A 7,508-nucleotide genomic window follows, 5' to 3' on the forward strand; every position below is an offset into this window, starting at 1 on the left:
CTTAGACAGGGGACAAAATGCCTGCAACACAAATTCCCAGCTCAGTGAACAGAACAACAAAGATCAATATGGTCTCTGTTCATATTCTGTGGTATAACAGTGATACTTTTGATAGTAATATTTTGCATGCATTATCTGCATAATGTGCATTGACAGACCATTTTTGCACAGGAGTAGCACTTCCAGTCTGTTCCGCCATTCAGTGAGATCATGGCTGATTATGACCTAACTTCATATACTTAACTTCACATGATATCTCTTAATACCTTTGGTTAATACAAATCTTTGAATCTTAAATCTAAAATACATTGAACTTCTATTTACTGATATTTGAAGATACAAATTTCAAACTTCTACCATCTTTTGCACGTGGATGTATTTTCCAGGTTCTCTCTGAAAAGGCCTGACTTTAATTTTTTTATGCTATTTTCCCTAGTTCTGTGTTCCCTGGTCAGCAAAAATAGTTTCACTTTATCTACTATATCTGTCCCTAAAATATCTTGAAAACTTTGATCAAATCATTCCTCTATTTTCTAAAATTGAGAAAGTGCAAACCTAGGAGAAAGTGACGACTGCAGATGCTGGAGATCAGAGCTGAAAAATGTGTTGCTGGAAAAGCACAGCAGGTCAGGCAGCATCCAAGGAGGAGTATCGATGTTTCGGGCATAAGCTTTTCTTCAGGAATGAGGAGGATGTGCCAAGCAGGCTAAGATAAAAGGTAGGGAGGAGGGACTTGGGGGAGGGGCGTTGGGAATGCAATAGGTGGAAGGAGGTTAAGGTGAGGGTGAGAGACCGGAGAGGGGGTGGGGCGGAGAGGTCGGGAAGAAGATTGCAGGTCAAGAAGACGGTGCTGAATCTAAGGGTTAGGACTGAGATAAGGTGGGGGGGGAGGGCAAACCTAGTTTGTATAATCTGCTATTGTAATTTAATTCTTTCACTTCCTCCAGGCCAATATATCTTCCAAAGTTTTGGTGCCCAGAGCTGTACACAGTTCTCAAAGTGTGGTGTAACCACGGGTTTGAATGGCTGTAGCTTAATTTTAGCTAGCTTTATAGTTATACAGGTTACCATTGCATTAACTTGTTGATTTTTTTATGACATTTCAATTAAAGTTTCTTCAGATCGTCAATGTTTCCAGCAATTTGCCATTTAGAAAGTTCTCTGAGCAATCTTTTAGAAGTCCAAGTGGATAATCTTACATTTGTCTGCATTGACACCCAGTTGCCAGAGGTTTATCCATTTGCTTAATCGATAGACTTTTGTATAATTTCATGCTTCCATCTATACTGCTCACAAAAAGCACTAACTTTATGTCACTGGCATATACAGACAATGTATGAGGCCCAAATATATTGACTTCTAGGCCGTGTTTACATATCTCAATATTGGTTTCTTCTCAAAGGTGAAAATGACATCACCACAGATAGAGATGAGAGTCAAAATTGATGGAGGAGTCAAGCCACCCCTTTGGGCATCCAACCAAATTACCCACAGTACCATAAGCATGAATTTGTTGTGGAATTGTTGATAATTTCCAAACAGTGGGGGTACCTGAAGCAGAGAAAAGCCTAAGCATCTTCAAGAGGATAAAGACGATTAAAACTTGCCTTACAGACCAACTTGATTCTGCACACAGTCATGATCTTGTAATATCTGCATGGATTGATTCACAGATGGAATCAAATGTAACATTTTGACTTCTATCTATCATCAGTGTTGCTTTAATTTTCCAGTTGGGAATATTGACTTAATTGCATTCTAGAATACTCAATTTCTCATGACAGTTCTTCTTTATTAATCAGCCAAAAGAAGCATGTTCAATGAGTTTAATAGTCATATTCTGTCTGTGAGTATATTTTCTAATTACTGGCATTGCACACACTTTGGGTATCAAATAAGAAAGCATTTATTTTGCTTAATTTCAAACCAGGAATTACATTTCAAGTGGATCACAGGGCAAATTCAATTTTGTGTACAATTTCCTTTTGTATCTTACTTTTTTTCTTTTTTCAGATTATGGCTGCCTTCTTTTTCCAACATGATCTGGTTCATTAGACAAGTCAGGGGCACACCATTCAGAAAGTTGTGAATTGCTATTTTGAGGATGGTTGCCCTGTGACAGTTTCTGAAAAGACAAAATGAGATTATTAAAATTTTGAAAGCTTCACACTTGATGTTCTCTTGAGTTTGGCACTATTGATCACTCTCATAAGTGAAACTCATGTCAATGACTAAGTGCACCATTACTATCCAATATATTATTAAATGATAGTTTGACCTTGGAGTCAGTAAAACAAACACAAGATGGGCAAGTGAAACAAAGACTAGTTTATGTTACATAAAATACATGTTGGATAATAAACTAATAATCAGCAGAATGTAACAGAGTTTATGAATATGTTATTGTCAATGTTTTGTTTTTGAATATAATGTTAGTCAGCATGTTTGGCTGTGTAAAGTTTTAAGAGTACATTACCATAACATTAAGCCATAATATTTTGAAATCCATAGTGAATAAGAAGACAGTGGATAAATGGCCTTGTGGTGGTTGCTGAAATTGGATACATAAAAAAAATCTCAACACAATGAAATGATTTCAGATTAAATGTGCCTGCACTTTGCATTGGCTGTTTCATGTATTTGTTGTTATAATATTGTAGTGTCCATCAATTATGGGTCCCTTGTATTTCTATCACCTAGTTCACCCACCCTGGGCATTGTCCCAGCCATCTTCTTGGGGCACTTACATCTAGAAAATGGAAAGTGATGATCAGGAATGCAAACTTTTGTGGACATCATCAGCATTGACCATAAAACCTTGACAAATAAGAACAGAAGTAGGCCACTTGGCCCTTCACACTATAGGGAGAAGTTGAATAGGCTGGGGCTATTTCCCCTTGAACATCAGAGGCTGATGGATGACCTTATAGAGGTTTATAAAATCACGAGGAGCATGAATAGGGTAAATTGACACAGCCTTTTTCCTGGGTTGGGGAGTCCAGAACTAGACGGTGGAGGTTTAGGGTGAGAGGGAAAAGATTTAAAAGTGACCTAAGGGGCAACTTTTTCATGCAGATGGTGGTGCATGTATGGAATAAGCTGCCAGAGGATGTGGTGGAGGCTGGTACAATTACAACATTTAACAGGCATTTGGATGGGTATAAGAATAGGAAGGGTTTAGAGGGACATGGGCCAAGTGCTAACAAATGGGACCAGATTAGGTTAGGATATCTGGTCGGTATGGACAGGTTGGACCGAAGGGTCTGTTTCCATGCTGTAAATCTCTATGACTCTATCTGTACCGCCAATCAATCGAGTTATGGCTGATGCAACAACACGCATCCACTTTCCTGCCCGTTCCCCAGAACTCTTGATTCTCCTATTGATCAAGAATCTACCTATCTCAGCCTTAAATATACACAAGGACTGTGTCCCACAGCTCATTATGGCAAGCAATTTCAAAGATTCACAATCTCTGAGAGAAGAAATTTCTTATCTCAGTCTTAAATTTGAGCTCCTTAATTCTGAGACTATGCCTTCTGATCGTCAACTCTCCCATGAGGGGAAACAACCTCTCAGCATTTACCCTGTCAAGCTCTTTAAGAATCATATGCTTCATTCTTCTAAATTCCAATTAGTAGAGTTCCAACCTGTTTAAACTTAGCTCATAACACAACCCCTCCTCACTAGCAATCATCTACATGAACATTCTCTGAGCTGTCTCCAACGAAATAATGTAGTTTCTTAAAAAGGGGGACCAAGTTCATCTGACTAGGACCTTGTGCAATTGCATTGAGACCTCCCTACTCTACACTCCAACCCTCTCAAAATAAGGGCCAAGATTCCATTAGTCTTCTTGATTGCCTGCTGCATCTCTGTGCTAGATTTCTGTGTTTCTCCCAAGTCCCCTTGTGTTGCAGCTCACTGTAGTTTGTCTCCATATAAATAATATTCTGTTCTTTTGTTATCTTTCATGCTTCGTGCATTAAGATATAAAGCTTTTAAGTTTGTTATTTTGAACAACATTCCCAACACTTTTATTTCCTTGATGCAATATGACATTCACACATTCTGTCCCTTCCTTTTTATTCTGTTAACAATCAGCCCTATCACTAATCTGCAATTCCACCTTCCTCCTTACCTTTGGTTTCATTTGCATTTAAAATTAAAAAGTCAATCCATCCTGCCACTATTTGACACCATGTCACTTCCAGGTACCAATCCACCCAAAGCCTCCTTCTCCTTCATTACCTCTCACTATCCTAACAGCCCGTTTCAACCTATACCCATCCCGCCATGTTGCAATCCACCAAATTGCTCTTCACCTACAACTATTTTTTCCACACTCCTGGTATTACACCTTGATAATTTCCACCCTACTTTTCTAGACTCCCCCATTACCAAGCTGTCCCCTCACATCTGATAGATCCATATCATGTTAAGCAGCTTGCCTGTATGTCTGCAGAAAAGAACACCTCAAAACGACAGTGGCAAAAGCCTTTGTCTGTGGCTAATAGGCATAGCATAGGAGGGCAATGCTCGACATTGATGCTGTGAGCATGCAGGTAGGCACTAGTTGTGTGACTGCTGAGTGAGTTGGGTGCTTGTCCATGTGTGTGCTGTGTCCTTGCTGTAACTTTTCAATTCTAGCTTCTGGTGAACACTGCAATACATGTCTGTGCTTCATGAGTGATCTATAAGTGTATTAGAGAAGTGCCACCATGGTTGTAGGGGTTTAGCAGATGCCAGATGCCAATGCGTGTGGATGAGAGATGGGTATGGATTGTTTGCTGAGATGCAATTTGGTCATAGGCAACATGGAGATGGTACAGAATAAGCAGTGAGCTGAATACACCACATATCTAGTCTGGTTTCCGTATTGAGTTTTCCCAATGTTTAGTTTATTGGGTGAGCTTGGTAAGATAGGATTCCATCTTCCCATAGCTAATGTTGCTCAGACCTCTTTAAAATTCCACCTTAGGTTGCTGCTGTCCAACTTTCAGCAACTGTAGTTCCTGTTCTCTTAGCTTCTCCTTCACAGTAAAGTTCCCACCTCTTGATGCATGATGCTCATGGAAAATTAAAGGTCCTTGTCTGCAAGGCCTCTCACTCAGACACTTACTACAACTGTAATGTTCTACCTCCAAAGACATTGTGGATATATTGATGATCTACAACAAACATGTTGTGTTAATAACGTTAGCTCCAGCAATTAAATATGAAATTTGGATCCCATAATACTGAACTATTCAATTTTTCTTTGTACAGCTCCTGGTATTTAGTTATGTACAATGAATGGTATTTGCGTGTGTGGGATCAAGGTGTCCTGTAGCATAGGTCCTTCAATGTATTATTCTGCAAGAGGACAGAGCCCAGTAAGGTAGAACTGAGAGCTAGTGTTATGGACCAGGCCAAACCCCTCAAAACAATTCAAGAAAGTAACCCGGATCCTAACTTTGTAGCTGTTTTAAGCAGATGTACAATGATTTTCAAGGAGTGATGCAGCTAGCCCAACCACTTAGTTTTAAACAAAACAGAATTTATTTGCAAGATTACTGAAACATCAACAAAAGAGAACAGAATACAGAAGAACTTAACCTATCGGAAAACCCAACAGATTATCTCAACTTAATAACACTGTTCCAAATTCCTGCAACAATCCCCATAAACTCCCCTTGGCAAAAAATGTAAAATCAAACACAGGTTCTTACAGGAGAGATGTCACAGAGAGGGAGGATCAGCATAGACCCACTTCTTTGGGTGCAGCAGCTTCACAACTGATTGCTTTCAATGAAGAGCCAGACTGCTAAAACCAAACCAAACCAAACCAGAGAAAAGCTGAACTGGGAGAACTGGTCACTCCCCTTTCATTGTACAAGTGTTTTTTTTAATTTGAAAGCATTCTCAGGTAGTTAAACCCAGACTTTTTGAATTGCTGCTTTTACGACCTCTGAAAAAATAACAAGGTCAACATAACGTTGTTAAAGGAGCAGCATCATCACATCCCCCTCTTAAAAATGAACCATCAATATCCAAAGATGGCTTCATTTTAAAAGCCTTAATCTTAAATCATTAGTACATTAAACAACCACATACAGCACATTGACTATAATCATGCAAACATGCACTACTACACTTTGTTCCAGGCTGTTTTACTCCTGTCACTGAATGCCTCCGTTTCTCATGCAAGTCTCGACAATGCATCAGCAATCACATTTTCATGTCCAGCCACATGCACAATTTTCAAGTTGAATGGCAGTAACAACAAGCCCCATCTAAATAGTCTGGAAGTTTTGTCCGTAAATTGCTCCACAAACTTCAATCAGTTATGACCACTGTTTATGATTGTCTCAGATACATTACTGGTAACATAAACATTGAAATGTTGTAACACCACACCAAGTTCAGTCTCCTTTTTAAAAGTTGAAAATTTCTGCTGATGAATGTTCAATTTCCCATAGAAATACCCGATAGGTCTTTCTATTTCTCATCATCCTCTTCAAAGAGCACAGGATCAACACCCACATCACTTGCATCAATAGCCAAGTTGAATGGGTTTGGGTAATTAGGCACAGCTAACACTGGGGCAGTGGTTAACACAGGTTTCAGGCTGTCAAATGCCCTTTGACAGCAGCTGTCCACTGAAACCTCTGCCTTTCTTAAACAATTCAGTGAGTCAAACAGCTACACTGCTAAGGTTTTGTACGAATTTTCGATCAAATCCACTCAATCCCAGGAATTGTAGGACTGCTCTTTTTGTCAATGGGATGGGAAACTCCCCAATTACTTTTGTTTATGCATTCCATGGGGCCACTTGTCCATGTCCAATAACATGGCGCAGGAAGGTGACTTGGGCTTTGGCAAATTCACTTTCAGCCAGGCTTATCACCATGCCTGCTTCCTGAAGTTGATTGAAAAATTCTGATAAATGTTGCAAATGTTCCTTCCATGTGTGATGAAAAATCACCAGGTCATCAATACAAACTACACAACTGGGTAATCCAGAACTGACTTTATTGGTTAGTCTCAAAATGTGGCTGGCACATTTTTTATACCAAATGGCTGGACTTTAAATTGGCACAGTCCATTCAGCATTATGAAAGTCAAAATTGTCTTTGCTCATTTGGACGAAGATACCTGCCAGTACCCTCTGAGCAAGTGCAACTTAGAAATATAAGTTGTTTGTCCCACTTTTCAACACAGTCTTCCAAATGCGGAATTGGATATGCATCAGTCTTTGTAACTGCATTGACTTGGCGATACTCCACACATAACTGTTGGGTACCATCTGGTTTTTGGTACCATTACTGTAGGTGATCTCCAGTCACTGTAACTCACTTCACTTATGTTGTCCTGGAGCATGCATTCAATCTTCTTTTGAACCTGGGCTAACTTTAGAAGGTTATGCCAATAAGGGTGTTGCTTAATCTGAATAGCATCTCCTATATCTACATCATGCATAATTAGGTTAGTACTTCCCATCTTATTTCCACATATCTCCCCATGCA

The 7,508-nt window shown here is 39.5% G+C and overlaps 1 long non-coding RNA gene across 1 annotated transcript; it reads left to right on the forward strand.

Annotated features, from left to right (window-relative positions):
• Window positions 1-25: 25 nt before the first annotated feature.
• LOC148145956 (uncharacterized) lies at window positions 26-2,621 on the forward strand. Its single transcript, XR_015760999.1, has 2 exons — window positions 26-718; window positions 1,403-2,621. It is a non-coding gene; the product is annotated as an uncharacterized LOC148145956 (long non-coding RNA).
• The last annotated feature ends 4,887 nt before the right edge of the window (window positions 2,622-7,508 follow it).

The sequence above is a fragment of the Chiloscyllium plagiosum genome, unplaced genomic scaffold, assembly GCF_037043375.1.
Source record: "Chiloscyllium plagiosum isolate Xiang-an unplaced genomic scaffold, Cpla_swu_hap1 HiC_scaffold_22, whole genome shotgun sequence".
In the NCBI taxonomy this organism is placed as follows: Eukaryota; Metazoa; Chordata; class Chondrichthyes; order Orectolobiformes; family Hemiscylliidae; genus Chiloscyllium; species Chiloscyllium plagiosum.